Source organism: Talpa occidentalis, unplaced genomic scaffold (genome assembly GCF_014898055.3).
Source record: "Talpa occidentalis isolate TD23 unplaced genomic scaffold, MPIMG_talOcc4v2.1 talOcc4.3, whole genome shotgun sequence".
In the NCBI taxonomy this organism is placed as follows: domain Eukaryota; kingdom Metazoa; phylum Chordata; class Mammalia; order Eulipotyphla; family Talpidae; genus Talpa; species Talpa occidentalis.
Genome location: NW_023603184.1, coordinates 90,722,944 through 90,744,150, shown reverse-complemented (window position 1 = coordinate 90,744,150; position 21,207 = coordinate 90,722,944). Strand labels below are relative to the sequence as shown.

Here is a 21,207-nt window from a genome sequence, read left to right as displayed (position 1 = left end):
GCTCAACTGCTCGCCCAGGGCAATCGCTCATCAGGCCCTCACCTGCCTTAAGGGGCCCCACCGCAGAGCCGCTGATGCTGAAGACGTTCCCAGGGATTGACGCCAGGGGGCGCTGTCGTCGTGGTAACCCGTGACCTTGCTACTGCTCGGAAATATTTCCCAGAAAAGAGATTATACTGTCATCTAGAACCCTGATTCTGCAGTTATCCCCCAGGGGGCACCGTTTATCAGGATCTAGAGGCCAGCAGGGGTTTATGAGTGTGGCCTCACAGGCCCATACATATTGTCATACTATAAAAGCTGATGTGGGGACCTCCCTAGTGGTGCAAGGGGCTAAAACAGCAACCTATGCAGTTATCTGCAACCTCTGCAGCGTGAGTTCGATCCCCAGCCGGCCAGGGAGCAACCCACATGGTGCAGCAGACTTCTTCTGACTCGCCCGCTGCTCCCCTTGTTAGGGGGAAAGGATGCCTGTAGGGGCAGGAATGGACACAGTGCAGGTTTTCTGATCCCATGCAGACCGGGTAAAGGAGGAGTCAGAGTCCTCAGTGGTTTTGCAGGCTTTTATTGGGATTACCAGGTACACGGCAGGCAGGGGGGCTGGGGGGCTGGGAGGCTGGCAGTCCTCCCAGCCCCCAGCAAATCCGCACTCTCTCTGGGCTCTCTGTTCTCTGCTTCTGCTTCTTGGCTCCTCTCTCTCGGCTTCTCTTTCGGCTTCTGCTGCTGCTGGCGTCCCCGTGATGCTGCCCTTAAAAGCCCAGTCTCAGCCCAGGTGAATCCCATCTACCTATGCCCATGCCCTATTCCAGGTGTCCACCATCAGGCATGCATTCAGGACCGCAGGACCTCATCATCTATCCTGATGGCGGGAGGGCAGAAAAGCCTGACATTTTTCCTTACCCTACAATGCCCTAAGCTAACTCCATACAGACTTTGTGGACTCCACCCCCACTCCAGAACAAAACCATTAAGACACTGGGAGCTACAAATCCCATCATCACCAAAGGGAGAGTTGCTGGGACCTGAGGGTGGAGTTAAGCAGCCAGGGTTGATATAAAATCAGACATGTGGGTCTTGGGGGTCTTTCTTGGCTTCACGGCTCTCTGCTTGCTGACAGCTCTCAGAGTGCCATAGGGATTCCTGGTCCGCCGAGATGGGTAGGATGCATTTAAGCCTTTATCTCCCTCTTTTCTCCCTGAGTTGTACATTTCCTCATTTTCCCTTCCCTAGTAAATAAACCTTGTATTAACCTTTTGTGTGTGCCTGCAATTGAGTATTAGTAAGTCCCTTTTAAGCGCACGGGTGAGGACCCACATTCAGGTAACTGGTTTTATATCCGGGTTGCCCTGTAACACTCTCAGCAGTGCATTTCAGTCAGTCTGCCTGTTCTATTCCCCACTCTGTGTCTGGTGAATCCTCGCCCCCAGCACCTTTGGCCTGTACTGCAGCTCTTGTATGCATAAATAAATAAATCTTTAAAAAAAAAAAAGCTGATATCTGAAGGGTGTGGCCTCCACAATCAGAAACTAGGTGTTACAAGAGTTGAGTTCCCTCCCCTTGAAATGCTGACAGATCATGGCACGCCCTTAACAACAGAGACAAATACCAAGCTGCTTGACAAGGACACCAGGCCAATATCCCTGATAAATATAAATGTAAAATTTTCAATAAAATATTAACAAACTGAACTCAACAATACATCAAAAAAATCACATTACTATTTATCAGTGGGATTCATGCTTGACATGTATGAATGGTTCAACATTTACAAAATGATCAGCATGATATACTGTACCAACAAAATGAAAGTTAAAAATCATTTCAAAAGACGCAGAAAAATATTTAACAACATTCAGCATCCGTTTATGATTTTTAAATGTTCTCAACTTAGTGGATAATGAGAAAAACACCTTACATAAGACCATCTATGACAACCCAATAGCTAACATTATACTTAATGGTGAAGAGCTGAAGTGCTTTTCCTTTAAGATCAGGAATAAAACATGTGAAGCTGGTTTGCGCTGTTAATTTATCCCTTGAGCCACCATAGGTTCTTGACCCATGAAGCCATAAGAAGAAATTCACAGACTTTTTAGATAAATAAGCAGAGAGAAACAAACTTTATTTAAGAAAGTAAAGAACAACTTATTTAAAGGAAGAAACCAAGGACTCCAAGGTGCATGTACCTGGGAGGGGCAAAGAAACCATTTATGAGCTGGTGTCTATGGGATATTTAAACCCATTTTTCTCTATTGTAAAATCTGATCATCCTATTTTATGATTGGCTCTTTCTCCTAGTGGCTATAGTTCTCTCAGCAGATGTGTCCATTTTCCCAGCTTTTAGCTCAGAGTTTCTCCTTTACCTCCCCTCTCCCAGTTCTCTTAGAATTTACTGTCCTAATGAGGACAGTAAATTAATTTATGAAAGATTTAATTTATGGAAAAGTGGGCAAAAAAATGTAATGGGGAAGAGATAGTATATTCAATTAATGGTATTGGAGATACAGGACAGAGACATGCAAAAGGATGAAACACTGACTATTACACCAAACACAAAATATAAGGCCCAAAACCATAAAATTCCTGGAAGAAAACATAAGTGGGAAACTCCCTGATATGTTTATTTGATATTTTTCTGGATTTGACCTCAAAGGCAAGGGCAACAAAAGCAAAACAAATGGGGCTATAGCAAACTAAATAGCTTCTGCACAATGAAGGAAATCATTAAAAAGCAAAAAAACAAACCACTGCATGGGAGAAGATATTTGCAAATCATATATTCAATAAAAGGTTAATATCCAAAGTATGCAAAGAACTCATAGAAATCATTAAATAAGAAAAATAAACAGATTCAAAGTGAGAAGGGGAACTGAGTAGGCATTTTCCTAAAGAAGATATACACAAGGCCAGTAGGCACATGTAAACATGTTCAATATCACTAATCATCAGGGAATTGAGAATGAAGATTGCAATGAGATGCCACCTCACACCTGTGATAATGGCCCTTCCCAAAATGACTAGAAACAACAAATGCTTACCAGGATGTGGAGAAAAAGGGACACTCTTACCCTGTTGATGAGAATGTAGACTGGTCCAGCCCCTATGGAAAGCAGCGTGAAGGTTTCTCAAAAGACTGAAAATGGATCTACCATATGACCCATGTCAATATAAATGTCCTCTGATGGATGAAAAGATAAAGAAGAGGTGGTACACAGTCATGCAAAACTTTACAATTTTATAAGAAATGCATTATTAGGTGATTTTGTCATCACTCAAGTGTACAGAGTGTAATTATGACTCAATTTCTACAAAGGATACTAATCAGCCATACCAAATCCTGTCATTTGCAACAACATGGATGGAACTTGAGTATTATGTTAAGTGAAATAAGCCACACAGGGAGAGACAAATACAATGTGATTTTACATTTATGTGGGATCTGAAAACTAAACTAAAATCATAGAGGGGCCTCCCTGGTGGTACAGCGGGTTGAGGACAGCACTGTGAAGCTGTCCACAGCCTCTGCAGCATGGGTTCGATTCCTGGCGGGCCAGGGAGATTCCCACATGGCGCAACAGACCTCTCCTGTCGTGCCTGCTGCCCTCAGCAGTGTTATTTCAATAGATCTGCCTGTTCTGCTTCCCACTCTGTCTCTGGTGAATCCTCTCACCCTCCCACGCCTCTGGCCTGTACCCCAGCTATTGTATAAATAAAAAGTAAATCTTAAAAAAAAATAAAGTCATAGATACAGAAAAGAAATTGGTGATTATCAAAGGGAGGAGGGTTAGGAGGCAGATGAAATGTGCGAAGAGGATTAAGAGATATAAACTTCCAGTTACGAAAATATGTAAGTCAAGGAAATGTAATGTGTGATGTGGGAATTATATTGATAATGGCATTGCAAATTTTAAGGTTGGTAATAAAATACAGTAAATATTGCGATAATCATTTAGTATTGTGTACAAACACCAAATCATTTTGTTTTACACCCGAAATTAAAATTATGTTGGTTAACTATACTTCAATTTATAAACTTAGAGTGCATTATAATTTAATCAAATATAAAAATATTTTGTACTAAGAAATATTAAACTGCCCCCATGCAAATTTGTCTCCATTTCTAGTCAATATAGAGTTGTCTATTTCATTACATTTTGTTTAGATCTATTACTTGCATTTTATTTTGTTCAAATGTTCTCTCATAATTATTAAACCTACAGTTTTACCATAGCTAACTTTCATTTTATTTAACCTCATTCTGGTTCCCTTTGACCAATATTTCATCTGTCCAGAGCTATGTATCCATTAGTGTCACTTCTAAGCTCAAAGTATCTGACTATGTAGCAGAAATTTCTAGGGAGCTTTTGCAAATTAAAAACTTCTAAGACCTGGCGCCTCCCTCATGGCACAGGGAGTTAAGACCCAGCACTATGAAGCTATCCATAGCTACTGCAGCATCAGTTCCATCCCTGGCCAAGGAGGTGACCCACATGGCGCAGCAGACCTCTCCCGTCTCGCCCACTGGTCCCCTCAGCAGTGTATTTCAGTGTATCTGCCTGTTCTGTTCCCCACTCTGTCTCTGGTGAATCCTCATATCACTCTCCGCATCTCTGGCCTACACCCCAGCTCTTTATGCATAAATAAATAAAACTTTAAAAAAATTTTCTGAAAAATACCGGATGGTCTCACTCATAGCAGGAATCTAGAAAACTTAAACAAGGGACCAGGAAAATGAATAACTATAAGAAAGTGAAAATCAAAATCAACAAACAACTATGAACCAGAGACACTCTATGGGGGTGGGAGGCGGGGAGGGGAGGGATTGGGGTCAAAATAAGGGGGTTGCAATTGTATGGGGAATATAAAAATAAAATTTATTTAAAATAAATAAATAAGTAAATAAAAATGTAAAAAAAAAAAAAATTTTCTAAGATCCATAGATAGCTACTGCATCATCATGTTTTTCAGATCTGTTGCTTCTTTTCCATTCTCTTCCCACCTAAGTCTAAATGTTAATTTGCTGGGTTATTTTCATTAAGACTTGGTTTCTAGAACTAGTCTTTTGTCTCTCCAAGAGTGCCTTTGCCAGATGAATCTTTCTAAAATGGTATGTCACACATGTTGTTCCCAAGTTCAACATTGTTAAGGTATCCTTGCTACCCTCAATACAATATATTATCTTCAGTCTGACATTTAAGACCCCTGCAATTTAGCTTCTACTTACCTTTCAACATATTTCAATTCTTATCTGATTTGACTTTTCACTAGCATGTAAGTGTGATGAATCTTTCTGTTACTTTGGTCTATATAACAAAATGTGATAGACTGATAACTTAGAGAATATTTATTTTTCACAGTTCTGAATGCTGGGATGTCTAAAATGTTGGAAGCTTTGTTACAGGGCAGAGAGAGAGGGGCACTCGGGACCCCGCAAACCTGCCTGCTCTAATAGGTTCTGCCATCCGCCACATCAACACAAAACATATAAGACTTTAGTGGGAAGGACATTTTTTTTTTTAAATAATAAATTTTATTTTTATATTCCCCATACAATTGCAACCCCCCCATTCTGACCCCAATCCCTCCCCTCCTGCCCCCCACCCCCCAAAAAGTTTCTAATGAGGCAGGTTTGCAGGGTCTGGGGTACCTCTCTCTCTCTCTCTGCCCTATAACAGCTTCAGTGTCTATGAAGTCCCTCTTCCTGGGTTTCAGCTGGCTGACTTGCTTCACACAACAGAGTGGAAGCTTGGTTTCTCTTTCTCTTCTTAGGAGGTCACAGATCCCCTCCAGCAGGCTAGCGAATTGACTTTAGTTAGGGACACAGATAACCTCTGGTACAAATCAGGGATGGAATCAATGAAGTAAATAATCTGAACTTAATGATCCCTTATTACTTCCATTAGAGCTTTCTACTTGTTGAATATTTGAGAACCAGAGAGCCTAGGAGCTCTGAATATGTAATCCTTATAGATCAGCTTTCTGGGGCATAGAGTGGGGAGAAGGAAGGGAAGTAGATCCTAAGGAAAAAACAGAACATATCTGCCATACACCATATTTTTATATAACTCAAAGACATTATTTAGTTATCATAGTGGTAGTTTGGCCACCATTAATTTTGCATATTGATAAAGAACATAAGCAATTAGGGTGTATGAATGAGAGTGATCACAATGATTGATTTCTGGAATTTAAGTTGTTCAGTAATGACATTGAGAACATAGGATGAAGAACAGTGCAATTATAGAATCAGTGGAATATAGGGCCTAGTTGGGTCAAGAGATTATTGGAATTAGAGTACTAGAAAGAGTTTTTGAAAAGGAGACTATGGAAAGATTAATAGTAGCGAAAGGTCAAATGTATATCTGTGGGAATCAGTGGCTAAAACAGCATAGACTGCAAGTTGATTGAAGGAGTGGAAATCAAAGGAATGAAAACCAGAATAATGAGGGGATTATCTGCATATATTTTGAAGTCATCAAAAAATATAGGCAGATGGAGAGAATAACAGGAAGCTACAAGCTAGAAGCTCCGCAAGAATGATGACAAGTAATGAGAGAAGGGGCATAGGTGACTGTAAAAAGGAGAATATGGCACAGTCTATTAGCTTGAGTCATCCTTGGTAACTTTGTCTTTCTCATTCCCCAGAATCATTAAGTCCTGTCAATCTATTGCTCTTCTCAATATTAGCACCATTCCAGTCACCAACCAGCCTTTTTTTTTTTTTGGTAAATCATTTCTCCCTGTTTCAGAGCATTTGTTTTAAAATTCGTCTTCTTATAACTGTTCTTGCTGACCTGTTTACTTTGGTGATGCTACAGGGAACTTTTTTAGTCAATCTGATCATGGCATGTAATCTTCCTTATCCTTTTCCAATCTAACAGCAGTGGGGTTCCACTGCTTTTAAGAATAGTACAATAGTCCTTCAGTCTTAAAAGGACCTAAATGATCAGTGCTAAGGTTTAATTTTCTAGTGTTATCCAACAACATGTTTCCCCTTTAGTCTTGTGCACCAGTTAGACTAATCTTCCTGGTCTAACTCTTCAGGGTCTTTGCACATGCTGCTTGCTTTGCCTGGGGTGTGTCCTCCTTTACCTCCCTGTGTTTCACCAATCATCAGTTAAAGCTCAGTTCAGATGTCACCCACTTAAAAATACCATTCCAAACATTTCCCAGATTGGGTCTATGCTGGTTAAACCCTTTATATATGTATAAGTACAAGTACTTCTTAAAGGAGACATTCAAAGAACTATCTCATATGGTGGGAGATATTTAAATTTTAAGTTGCTTTCTCTTTATACTTAGCTGGTTGCTGGGACAGAAGGGACCAACTGACACGCATAAGAAAACATCCTTAAGGAAGTAACAAATGAAGTCTGGTTTAACGACATGGTGTCAGCACAAGAGTCTAGTGGAAGAGAACTGGTTTGAATAAGTGTGTAACTTTTTCTAGAAGCTCCCTCAGATACAACCTTTATAACCCAGTGATACCGATTCTGCTTTAAAGATTGAGGACTGGTTTTGAGGTACATGCTTTTGTTCAAGGAAAAACAGGTATCACTGGATCTAAATCTGCAGGGATGTTACAGCATAGAATACCCAGTGCCTTCAAGTGGCAGAATGGACTTTTAATAGTGACACCGTATGACAGCCCCAAACACCAAGAACTGTGGATCATTTTAGCAGCCTTAAACTTCTGTTATTAGAATCACTGATTTGGGGTTTTGAAAAGATACCACGACTATAAATTTATTTAAAATTGTTCAGTTGTACATCAGTGTGTTTTTCTTATAATTGAATTGTTTCACTTATGGTTCAGATTATACTTCAATAAAGCAATATAAACTGTAAAAAAGTGATACAAATGTTTGGCCCCACTCCAGACAATTATAGTAAGGGCTCTGGGTGATGAGAGGATGGTGGTGGTGGTGTAGTGTAGGACTTGCACATTAATCAGTGTTAAAAAGTCCCCAGGAAGGCACATATGTATTTACCTTTTGACACAATAATCCTATTGCTAGGAAGTTATTTTGAAGACACACCTCCATACACACAAATAACATATGCATAAGGTTATTCGTGGGAGCATGGTAGGTAAATGCCAAATATGGGAAACCATCTAAATGGCCGTGCATAAGAGAGTGATTGAAAAAAAATCTATGACACATTCAATACACACTAGAGAGAATGTTGTAGCTTTGAAAAAGAATGAGGACCTTTCTGAAACAACGTATAGTATTAATCAGGCCATACTTTTATGTGAAAAAAGAATTGTCTAAATACATCTATATAGGGCCTCCCTGGTGGTGCAAGGGGTTAAGACGCAACCTATGAAGCAATCCACAGCCACTGCAGCACGAGTTCGATCCCCAATCAGCCCAGCGAGCTACCCATATGGCACAGCAGGCCTCTCCTGACTTGCCTGCTGCTCCCCTCAGCAGTGTATTTCAGTCAATCTGCCTGTTTTCGTTCCCCACTCTGTCTCTGATAAATTCTCTCAAACTGCCCCCCACGCACACACACCTCTGTCCTGTACTCCAGTTCTTGTATGTATGAATAAATAAATCATCTATATATGGTACTAATTCTAGTAAAAAAAAATGATAGGGATATAAGAAATTCAACATAGATTTGCTCATTTGTGCAAAAAGAAATATATAGCAAGACAAATTATAAACTAATATGATTGGTTATCTACAGAGGTGTGTGGAAGTAGAGTGGAAAGGATGATGGAGTGGAAATGGGTACCAGGGAAGAGTAAGAAGCCTCTTGAAGCATACCTTTTTATATTGTTCTGACTTTTAGAACTATGTAGTTTTTCACGTATTAAAACAAATAGATAGGGCCTCCCCAGTGGCGCAGCGGTTGAGCGCTGGGTTGTGAAGCTGCCCGCGGCCTCTGCGGCGCCGGTTCGATCCCCGGCTGCTCCCCAGCCACCGGAGGAGGGTCCCACATGGCGCGCAGACCTCTCCTGCCGCCCGCTGCTCCCCTCAGCAGTGTACTTCGGTCCTTCTGCCTGCTCTGCTCCCTGCTCTGGCTCTGGTGAATTCTCTCACCCTCCTGCGCTTCTGACTGTACCCAGTGCATGTATAAACAAAAACAAAACAAACAAACAAATAAAAATAAAACATGCCTCTATAAAAAAAAAAAAATAAATAAATAAAAAATAAAAATAAATAAAACAAATAGATAATCAACATTAACCAGGATATGTAAAAATCTAAACACAGTAAAAATGACACCACTGAATCTAACTCTAAGGAAAAGAAAACCACAAACATAGGAAATTGCATAAAAAGAAAACAGGGCCTCCCCGCTGGTGCAGCGGTTGAGTGCAGTGCTGTGAAGCTGTCCACAGCCTCTGCAGCGGGGGTTGGATTCCTGGCCGGCCAGGGATATACCCACATGGAGCAGCAGACCGCTCCTGCCTGGCCCACTACTCCCCTCAGCAATGTCTTTGGTCCGTCTGCCTGCTCTGCTCCCCGCTCTGTCTCTGGTGAATTCTCTCACCCTCCCACACCTCTAACTGTACCCCAGTTCTTGTATAAATAAATAAATGTTAAAAAAAAAAGAAAGAATAATAATCCTACATAATTTTTTGGAAAACTGTATTTTGAATATGTTCTACAAGGACAAAGACAGGAACTGTAGGCAAATGTTATACTCTTCTTAGTAAATTTATTTATCACAGAGGCATATATTAGTAATTCTGAAACTATTTTATATATATTCTAAAATTGAGTAAATACATAGATAAATTTTGGGTAAGAGCCAATTTATAACCATTAGAAAAAAAGAGATATAAATGAGGAAAAGGGAAAGGTTAGAGTGAACCTTGTGCATTAGAATTGGGAGGTTGACTTTGCATTCCTGGAGACTAGCAGTAGTATTATATACAGACACTGTGTATGCAAACCTCATCTTTTAGTGGAAAGCATTTTGGTCCATTGAGGCTACATAGAAGGATTCAGTTATCAGTGTTCCCCTCTGCCAGCCCACAACTACCACGGGTATTTCCAGGCTTGGTTCTTCAAAAGTTAAGAAAGACCTTTGACGTTTTGAGCAGTCATTTTCAACTGTTTTTAAAATTGTTTTGTGCTTCAGTTCTATATTCAGCTTTCAAAGATTAGACTTTAAGCTTGTCTTTATCTCACCCTTAGTTTGGCTTCTCCATATTCCACATATTAGTGACACCATTAGGTATTTATCTTTCTCCTGACTTATTTCATTTAGAATTATCCCTTCCTGTCCCACCCATGTTGCTACAAAACACATGAGTTTATCTTTTGATAGAAATGAAGCATACGGTTCTGTGTATGGGGAGGGTCGGAAGGGGTAAAAACCACAAGGGAAGGAAGAAGCATAATGGACTATCTGGTGAATTATGGGTGAGCTGGTGTTGGGTACACTGTGGTGGCCATACCTGATGGGGTTATCCTAATATTACCTCAGTTAAAAATAAATAAAAAATAAAAACATAGGTCCTCCATGGTGGCGCAAGGGTTTAAGACACAATCTATGAGGCTATCTGCAGCCACTGCAGCAAGAGTTCAATCCCCTGCCAGGGAGCTACTCACATGGTACAGCAGACCTCTCCTGACTTGCCCGTTCCGCTGCTCCCCTCAGCAGTGTATTTCATTTGATCTGCCTATTCTGTTTCCCATTCTCTCTCTGGTGAGTCCTCTCACCCCCCCCAACACACCTCTGGCCTGTACCCCAGTTCTTGTGTGCATAAATAAATAAAATCTTTAAAAAAATAAAAAAATATATAAACATGTTTTTTAAAGGAGAAAAGACGTGTGTGTGTGTGAAGCTTCAATAAAAGAAACAGAAGTAATCATGAAAAACAAAAATAAAGAAATTTGTTTTGTCATTTTTGTGCTTATTGTTGAGTGGGTTGTTTGCTTACTTTTATGGGCCATTTTTCTTTAAAGGGAATCTTTATAAATCCAGAGACTTATACAAATAATACAAGTAAACATAGAATTGCTCTCCTTTGTTGGGAGGAGTGAGGGGCTGAGCTTAGGTTGGGGAGAGATGCAGAGCCTGACCAACAACTTACCATCCTTCAGGCACGACCCCACTCTGGAATTTTTTGAGGTACAGGCAACAAATTGATACAGGGCTCTCTGTGTCCTAAGGCCCTCCAAGGACAGTGTCCAATGAAGTTCAGATCTCTGTCAGTTCTTCACCCTTGTGCACAACTGCGAGATCACTCAAGTTCAGGGAACAACAATAATGGGGACTATTTAACAAATGGGAAACAGAGCTACTAATGTTATAGGACAGGGAGAGGGGCAGCCCAAACCCTGCAAATCTGCCTATTCTAAATGGGTTCTGCCATCCGCCGCATCAACACAAAACATAGGAGACTTTAATGGGAAGGAACTTTAATAAAACTAGGAAACAATACAGGAAAGGCAAAGAGTCTAGTTTCTAAATGAAGCACCCAAAGTTACCCGTCCCCTCGTGGGTAAAAGTCCATCCAAATGGGATTGGCCCAGAGAAAGGCCCCAAAGCCTGCCACAAGTCTAAGGCATCTTCCAGTGGGGACCCACAGAAAAGGGTCAGAAACAACCAGACAAGCCCGGAAGGAAAAGAGCAAAATCAACATCAAGATAAAAGCTGCCATTGTCACCTCCCCCTGGGTCTCATCCACATCTGTGTCACCCAGTCCACGACCAAAAAGACAAGCGCAGTTTCTTCACGTGTCTCTAGGCTCCATGCGCCTCCTCCAGGTCTCCTGGCTGAAAGGTCCGGGAATGCAGGAGCCAACCAGGAAGCCCACCTGGGGGGCAGGAATGCAGATACCTGCCTGGAGGACTCAGACAATGAGCCTCCCCCTTCCCTCTACGAGTCTCATCTCAGACAAAGAACCTATACCTGCCCTACAAACTTTTCCCGCCATACGAGCCCAACTACCCACCTGACCTCTCCTCGCCCTATAAAACCCTGCTTCCCCCTAACAACGTGCGCGGCTTCACTGACCCCCACCTTGGGTGCGTGAGATCCGCCCAGGGCGCAATAAACTTTCCCTCCCTTTGAGAAATGTAGCCTGGCTCTCCTTTTCTTTACCGCGCCGAACCTTTCACTGACTCCATCCTGCTTCCTTCTTTCCTCAGTCTCTTCTGCAGCTTCTCCTCTTCCTGTATAGCTCCACCCTCCCTTGGGTGGGGCAGGGAACCTCCCCCTTTCCTGGGGACCACCCTGTTACAATCCCCCCTTTTAATTTTAATTCCACCATATCTATGGTGGCACAGATCTCATGGTGTAATCTTAGGAGACAGTCTATTTTCAGGGATACAATGTGTGTAAGAGAAGCAACAATTAGTCAGCAGCATTGTCCATGAATGTCCAGTATGACAGTTTTATTACTTAAAAACAGTCCATTATCCAAGCCAAAAGAAAAAAATTTGGAGCATTGGCTAAAACAAGATAGCAAATATATCAAAATCACAGGGAAAGAATGTTAAAATTGTTCAACTTATGCAAAAACGAATTCTCTCAACCTTGATCCCAAACTTTAAAACAGCATAGCAAAAGTTTGCAAATTAAATCTACTTTTAAACCATTTTTCCTATTTTTGCATAAAATCACAGGGCAGAAATAACTAACAGCAATTTTTAGCTGGCTTTGTTGAAATACCTCATACAGGAACAGAGCGAACCGGTGGCATCCAGTCGATGTAGGCTTCAGTTACAAAGTTGGTCTCATCAGACTCCACCTGGGCTTCCTCTTCTCGAGGGTACCAGGGCTTTTTCGTTGGCCGGGTTGTCCAGTCCTGCCAATGGAGGCAAGCTTCCTCACCTTCTTTGGAGGTTTCTGGAACCCTACAAACAAGGCAAACATGTTCTCCTCTTCTTGGTTCAGCTCTTTTTCAACTTTCTGGAAGAACTCCACAAAAAGCCACACACAATCAAACTCACGTCCAATTTTTTTTGTTTAAGCAGACAAAATCCCTATGGAAGTTATGCAGAAACAGACTCTGAGATAAGTAGCAAAAATTGCTACCACTATTTGTATGCTGTGTTGGTATCAAGGGGAGAGAAAATGTGACAAGTTAGCTTTGCTGGAAAAAAAATTGCAACCTTGATGCAGATCCTGGTTACTCAAAACAAAACAAAACAAAACTGTGTGGATTCAGGACAAAATGCATAAAAAAATTACCAGTATTATGTCAAAGAAAACTTGTAAATGTCAGGTGTATTTCCAGGTCTATTCAGTCCTTTGTAGGAAAGTTTTTCACTCTCAACAGTTCTATCAATAGGAATCTATTGAGACCTTTTCTCCCTATATTGCCAGATACAATTTCTGTAGATATTAAACTATTGAATTATACAATATTACAAGGTGACAATCACCACTGACAATTTACATACATACCAGATACTGAGAGGTTTTTTTATACACATTTTAGAAAACCACTGTTAACATTTCTGTACATACCGAAGTTTTACCATTTCCTCAAGTGACAATGCTTCCCTTCCAGTGTTACTTCATTAGGTAAAAGCCAAATAGAACAAATTCATCTAATGCCTTCCCAGGAGGAAAGGCAGAAACTTTGTGGAGTGTCTCAGGAGCTCGACTGAGGTTCCACAAAATTTCCTTGCATCAGCCAAATGACAGGCTACCAAATTTGTACTTGAATTTTGATTTCTGGGAAGCTTTGCCATAAATATCAGAAAATTAACAGAAACAACAATATTCAATGTCTATGAAGGCACCGGCTTAGTTCAGTAGCACAATGTTGACAATCAAACCATAACTTTTAGTTTTTCTCATAACTGGAGACTTTTTTTTTTTTTCCCAACGTCTATGGGCACCATGTACACCAATTTGTCGATCACTGGAGGTCAAGACAGTTAGACACAAGGACATACAGACATACAACATATAGACAAAGACAGTTTTTTTTTTTTTAGTTATGCCACGTAGAATATGTTATGTAACTGCAGTTTTACTCCATAGGCTCAGAAAAAAAATGTCAAAGTCCAAAAAAAAATGTGGAGTGTTGCTGGCAGAAAAATTTCCAGTTGTCATCCTGCAAACCTAAGACTTTGGAAATAGGAAGGAAAAGTTTTATTAATCACAAGAGTTATATGACCTTGTTTATCACCTTAGGGTTTTCAGTGTTGAAGACTTTTTATTAGAAGTCAATCCTGGGGTATTCTGTACAGCAACTTAAAGAATAAAAGTTAACTTTTAAGCAAAAGGAGTCATCTCTTGTTAGCCACCAAGCAGGCACTCCTTGGGTTTCCTGAAATAGAACCTGAAAAAGCAAAATCAAAATATCAGTAGTTAACTTTCAATTAAAAGGAGTCATCTCTTGGCCTCCCTGGTGGCGCAGCGGTTGAGCGCTGGGTTGCGAAGCTGCCCCGCAGCCTCTGCGACGCCGGTTCGATCCCCGGCTGCTCCCCGGCCACCGGAGGAGGGTCCCACATGGCGCGCAGACCTCTCCTGCCGCCCGCTGCTCCCCTCAGCAGTGTACTTCGGTCCTTCTGCCTGCTCTGCTCCCCGCTCTGGCTCTGGTGAATTCTCTCGCCCTCCCGCGCTTCTGACTGTACCCAGTGCATGTATGAACAAAACAAACAAACAAACAAACAAACAAATAAATAAATAAACATGCCTCTATAAAAAAAAAATAAATAAAAGGAGTCATCTCCTTACTTCTGTTAGCCACTCTGGGACAGAAGCTGAAAGAGCAGATTCAACATCTAAGCATAGATTACACCTCCCCCACACTAGGGAGGGATAACAACAACACAGGTATGAAAACCTGGTACAGTTACATGATGCACTCTAAAGAGTGCTTTCCATAACAGACCTTCCTCAGTAGGAAGCAGAAACTTAGAATCTTATCTTACACCAGCAACTGAACAAATCCAGGATTCAAAATGGCAAACATGCCCAAAACAAATTGTGTAGACAAAATTCACAGCAGCAAATCCTTTCAGACTCAGACAAAATCTTGTTAATTTTTCTGATCCAGACTTTGCAAAAATTCAAGTTATCTCCAAGAATCCATCAAGGCTACCAGCAATTACCAGTTACTGCTTAAGGGTACTCTGCACTTAACACCCAGGCATACACTTGCTACTTTAAACACCACTACTCCACAATTGGCTTGCAAAATCCATCAGGCAGAGAGCAGGAAGTAGCCAAAGACAAAGCAACATACCACTGAAGAACCATTATTGCCTTTAGAAATGCTAATGAGACAGCAGAGATTACAAAAAGAAAGAAAAAAAAAGTTCCAAAGTCCTAGCAACAAGAACCTCTGATTTTTACAAGAGCCCGCCAAGTGGCCTCAGACGCCACCTTTGATCTGGCCACATGGTCCAATGTACTGCCTAATCTTTTGAGTAAAACTGGCACAGAAAAAATTTCCACAAATTAAAACCTCTTAGCAAGTCACTACAAACAAATTAGACACAGACACACAGATCTTCACAAAGCCCAAACCAGTTTTTCAACAGCAAATCGACATATGAAACAAACACACTGGAGAAACCAAAAATCACATTTGCGCTTATGGTAGCCAGTGCCATAGGGAAGCCCAATTTCCCCATGGGGCTGACTAACCATGGATGGCTCTGTCCTAAATCACGTTGGACGCCAAATCTGTTATAGGACAGGGACCACAAGTGGTTGGCTATCTCACCCTAGAGTCCACAGTGTTCAGAAGTCCCAAATAAAAGGCCTTCATCCTTCCAACAATCACCTGGAGGCATGGCAGGCGGCAACAGGGATCCTAATGTTGGTGCTAGCCCAGAGGAAGGGGATCATAGGTGGACCTGTGAAAAGATGAAGCATCAGCCTGCAGCAACGATCGGAATGCACAGCACCAGATGCTGGAACAGAGAGCAGCCCAGACTATCGGAAAGAGGTGGCAGACTATTGATAAATGGCTTTTCAGGAGACTTTGACCCATACCACCAATAGCTCAGTGAGATACTAGGCCTGGAGCCTTTGCTCTCTCTCCAGACTACAATAGCAAAGACTGTAGGCAGTTTCAGCTGCCTGGTTACCTGCAAGCTCCTTGGCTTCTCTTTAGAGGTTAACTGCTGGAAGCCAAGTAGAGGGTGGTTTCAGTCTAGGCATCTCCAAGTTTTCAAAAGGTCTGGTCTGGACCATTGGTGTTGGTGTAGAATCTGGAAGAATGCAAGCCTCCAGGGCTTGCTCCTACAATTTTCATTCTTTTTCTAAGCCTCCCCCTCCCACATTGATACTTCCTGCCTATTCACCTTGATCCTTTCAACCTTCCCGCACCCTCAAGCACACCCCAGGGAAGGGAACTCCCATATGCAGCATCCTTTGGCAAAGATAAAGGCCAAATTTTCCAAAGCTTCCTAAAAGGTCAGTCTTGCCCTGTAGTGCAACTACTGGGACCAGTAACAAAATGTCAGTAGTTTGAAAACAGGAGGATAGAAGATTCTTTCAGTTTCCAGCCATCTTCAGAAACACTGGTAAGTCTCTCCTGTGAATTGTGGCATTCATTCTCGTACCTTTCTAGTTTGTATTTATGTTAGGGGGAATGATGTCCTGAGTTAATCCCATACAGGCTTTGTGGACCCCACCCCCACTCGCGCGGGTGAGGACCCACACAGTTAGGCACCTCGTTTTGTATCGGGGTTGCTCTACAACATTTACAGTGCTACAACCTGAGCTAGAAGGAATGGGCCATATCTTTTTTACACTCAAGACCAGGGACAAAACTTTACCCTGTACATACTTTGTGCAAGTTTCTTGATGATAATCATGGCACTGGCATCTCTAGAAACTTCCTGGAAAATGTGGCTCCTGTCAGGTCTGGGGGAAAAGTAGATTTGAATTGGCAGACAGGGGGTCATTATCCATTCTCAGTGGGGCCTGTGCACTGAGAACAGGCAGAGGAAGCCATGCGATGGGAGCTGTGAGGAGTTTTGAAGGACAGAGAGAGATGGTGCTGTGGATTGGATTTTGGTAAGGCACCCAAGATGGGGCATGTGAGTGTAAAATAAAAAACAGAAATTATCAGGCTGTATTTTAAATTGTTTCTCTAATTCAAAGAGTCCAGGAAGTAAATCGGAACTGGCTAGGTGTCTTAAACTTGAAATCCCAAACAAAGTATGGGCAGCTTCCAAAGCATAACTTTTTCTGATAGTTCTCAGACCACATTCCACAACCGCTATTCTCAGCCCAAACCAAGTCTTTTTTGAGATCTAGGTGAGGAAATGATTGTTGTAATGCCAGAACACTCTACATTAATTAGTAGGCTGATTTGGCTGGTGGTGCCAGCTAGCTGGCAGTTGATGGGAGCATTCTGCCCTCTGCTGGAATTGGCAGGAAAAATGAATTTGCATTGCCTGCTCAAAAGTTAAGGTTGAAAGTTTTTGATGTTTTCTCTAAACAAAAACTTTCAACCTTAATTCCTTAGTACAAGGGTCTATGGTGATGGTGCATGGGTGAATTGGTGGTGGGAATTTTAAATAAATTAATTAAGAATTAAAAAAATAATTATTTGCATGCATATTGATGAGATCTAACCAGTCAGGGAATGTAGCACTTAAATGAGATCTGGATTCTTAGAGGACTTCCAGGTATACAGGAAAAAAAAATGTTATGTAACATACATATGTAAACTTTTGCTAAATAAGGAGGGGCAGAATACACTGTGCTGGCATTTCAAAAGGTACAGGAAAATTGGGCCTCCGGGGTAGCACAAGGGGTTAAGACGCAATCTATGAAGCTATCCACAGCCACTGCAGCACGAGTTCGTTCCCCAGCCGTGGAAGAATCCACATGGTGCAGCAGACCTCTCCTGTCTCTCCCGCTGCTCCCCTCAGCAGTGTATTTCAGTCAATCTGCCTGCTCTGTTCCCCAATCTGTCTCTGGTGAATCCTCTCACCCCCTGCACCTCCAATCTGTACCCCAGTTATTGTATGCATAAATAAATCTTTTTTTAAAAAAAGGTACAAGAAATAATTGCATCTCTTTTTTTTTTAAGATTTATTTTATTCATACAAGAGCTGGGGTACGGTCCAGATGCGCGGGAGGGTGAGAGGATTCACCAGAAACAGAGCGGGGAACAGAAAAAGCAGACTGACGAAATACACTGCTGAGGGGAGCAGTGGGTGAGGCAGGAGAGGTCTGCACGCCATGTGGGTTGCTCCAAGACCAGCGGGGATCGAACTGGCACTGCAGAGGCTGTGGACAGCTTCACAGCGCTGCGCTCAACCACCTGCGCCACCAGGGAGGCCCTGAATCTCATATTTTTTAAGGCATTCACACAGTATGATGTGATAGAAAGTTTCTCCAGACCACTGGCAGATGACTTGGGCTATAAATTCTCTTTAAGACACTAAATCTTTCTTCATCTCTTCATCTATTAAGCTCATATTCTTCTTAAAAGATTAGTATGAAGGGCCTCGCTGGTGGCTTAAGGGGTTAAGATGCAACTGATGAAGCTAACCGCAGCCACTGCTAGCACAAATTCAATCCCCGGCCAGGGAGCTACCCACATGACACAGCAGACCTCTCCCCTCTAGCCCGCTGTTCCCCTCAGCAGTGTATTTCAGTCAATCTGCCTGTTCTGTTCCCCACTCTGCTTCTGGTGAATCCTCTCATCCCCCACACCTCTGGCCTGTACCCCAGCTCTTGTATGCATAAAAATAAAAAATAAATCTTTAAAAAAAAAAAGATAGGTAAGAAGATGGAATGAGCTAATAAAGTATGTGAAAATACTGTACCCACTAAGAGTGAGGCTTTAAACAGAACTGGCATGCACCAGTTCACATAGGAGTGTAAACACACACCCACAAACTATACACAAGAAGTTCACACAACTATGCAAGGCAACATTGCAGCCAATTATTGACTTGCTCAAATGTATTTTTGGTAAAATTAGAAAACAGGTATCAATGTTTCAAGTCTAGAGAGTAAAAGAAAGGAACCTAATGAAAGAAAGCAAGATGCTCTTAAATTAGTTTTTATAAGAGACCTTAGAGACAGAACAACTTTTTCACTTAGTGTTTATCTACAACTGTCCACCAACTTATTTTGTATATTCTATAAGAATATCTGTATTTTATCACTTTCAGAAAACAAAAAATGGCAAAAATTAATTCTAAGGATAATGATTTTTTTTTAAAAAAAGATTTATTTATTTATGCATACAAGAGCTGGGGTACAGGCTAGAGGTGGGGGAGGGGGTGAGAGGATTCACCAAAGACAGAGTGGGGATCAGAACAGGCAGACTGACTGAAATATACGGCTGAGGGGAGCAGCAGGCGAGTCAGGAGAGGTCTGCTGCGCCATGTGGGTTGCTCCCTGGCTGAGGATCGAACTCCTGCTGCAGAGGGTGTGGATAGCTTCATAGGTTGTGTCTTAACCCTTTGCACCACCAGGGAGGCCCTCTAAGGATAATGTTATCCCGCAATCCAATCCTTCCCATTCCTTCTTTCCTCTTTTGTTCTGGATCCTTCTGTTTTCTGTCCTCCTTTCTTATGCTCTTCTGTTCAATTTGAAACCAGAAAATAAGCATTTTCAGCTAGCTTAATCATTGCCATCAGTGATTAGCTCCTTTTGGTTTTCTAAGACACTCCTAAAGTATACCATTTCCCCTCTATGTTATTATTACAGTTGTAGTACAATACGTTCCATATCTTCAGTGACTGGCTCTTAAAAGTAGGGAGAGCTGAATAACGATGGTGTTGATATTAACATAATAACAGTTATAAAGATAAAATTTTTAATTAATTTACTTAATTGGTTATATCTTTTCATTAACAGCTCTACTTAATAAAGATCTTTTTTTGTCTTGTTAGTGTGTTTTATGTCCCTTAATTGATCATTGTGTGAGATTTTCTCATGATTAGATTAATATTATGAATTATTGGGAGAAAGATCACATATGTACCCTGTCATTCTCATCATATCGTAGAAAGGATAAATGCTATCAATATGATTTATGACTGTTTTTGATGGCCTTGATCATTCTGTGCAGGTAGTGTTTGTCAGTTTTCTGCAAGGTAAAATTACTCTTTTTTTCCTGATTTTTATGTACTTTGTATACTATTAAACATACTGTTAGGGGGAAAGGATGTCCTGAGATAATCTCATACAGGCTTTGTGGACTCCACCCCCACTCCAGACTAAAGCCATCAGGACATTGGGAAAGACAAATCCCATCACCACCAAGGGGAGGGTGGCTGGGACCTGAGGGTGGAGTTGGGCAGCCAGGTTGGATATAAAAACCAAACACGTGGGCCTTGCTCGCTCTCTGGCTCGCGATCGCTCGCCTCCTGGCTTCACCGCTCCTGGCTGGCGGCCAACTCTGAGAGCGCCATTTTGGGATTCCTGATCGGCGGATCGGGTAGGACGCATTTAAAACTTTGTCTCCCACTTTTCTCCCAGAGCTGTACATTTCCTCATTTCCCTTTCCGTTGTAAATAAACCTTTTATTAACCTTTCACGTGTGCCTGCAGTAGAGCATTGATAAGTCCTTTTAAGCGCGCGGGTGAGGACCCACAGTCAGGCACCCCGTTTTGTATCGGGGTTGCTCTACAACAATACCTTTAGTGCTTTCAGCTGAAGAGTAAGCCAAAGTGTAATTCATCACCCTGCTAGACTGAATAGGTTCTGTGTTGATGTTTTGTCAAAAAATCCACTTTGACAAAGATTTAACACAAGTTGCTAAAGTTGTTATAGAGCAACCCCGATATTAAACGGGTTCTTGGCTTGGGTCCTCACCCGCGCGCTTTAAAGGGACTTATGAATACTCTACTACAGACACACGCAAAAGGGTTAATAAAAGGTTTATTTACAAGAGAAAAAGAAATAAGGAAAATGTACAACTCAGGGAGAAAATAGGGAAATAAAGTCTTTAATGCGTCCTACCCGATCTGACGACCTGGAAACCCAAAGTCACTCTCAGAGCTAGACGGACGCCGCGAGCTGGCCGAGGGCCCCAAAATGGAGAGAGCCCCAAAACCCACATGTCTGCCTTTTGTATCCACCTGGCTGCTTAACCCCACCCTCAGGTCCCAGCCACCTTCCCTTTAGTCGTGATGGGATTTGGAGTTCCCAGTGTCTTTGGCTTTGACCTGGGGTGGGGGTGGAGTCCACAAAGCCTGTATGGAATTTGCTTTGGGGCAGCCTTTTCCCCCTAACACTGGGGTGGGGGTGGAGTCCACAAAGCCTGTATGGAATTAGCTTTGGGACAGCCTTTTT

The 21,207-nt window shown here is 41.8% G+C and overlaps 1 protein-coding gene across 2 annotated transcripts in view; it reads left to right on the top strand.

Moving 5' to 3' along the window:
- The first annotated feature begins 16,343 nt into the window (after positions 1–16,343).
- Positions 16,344–21,207, top strand: part of CYTIP (cytohesin 1 interacting protein) — a 75,371-nt gene continuing 70,507 nt past the window's right edge. For both annotated transcript variants that reach the window (XM_037523362.2, XM_037523361.2), the window contains exon 1: positions 16,344–16,463. The gene's annotated coding sequence lies outside the window, so the exon portion shown is untranslated. The remainder of the gene's footprint in view (positions 16,464–21,207) is intronic.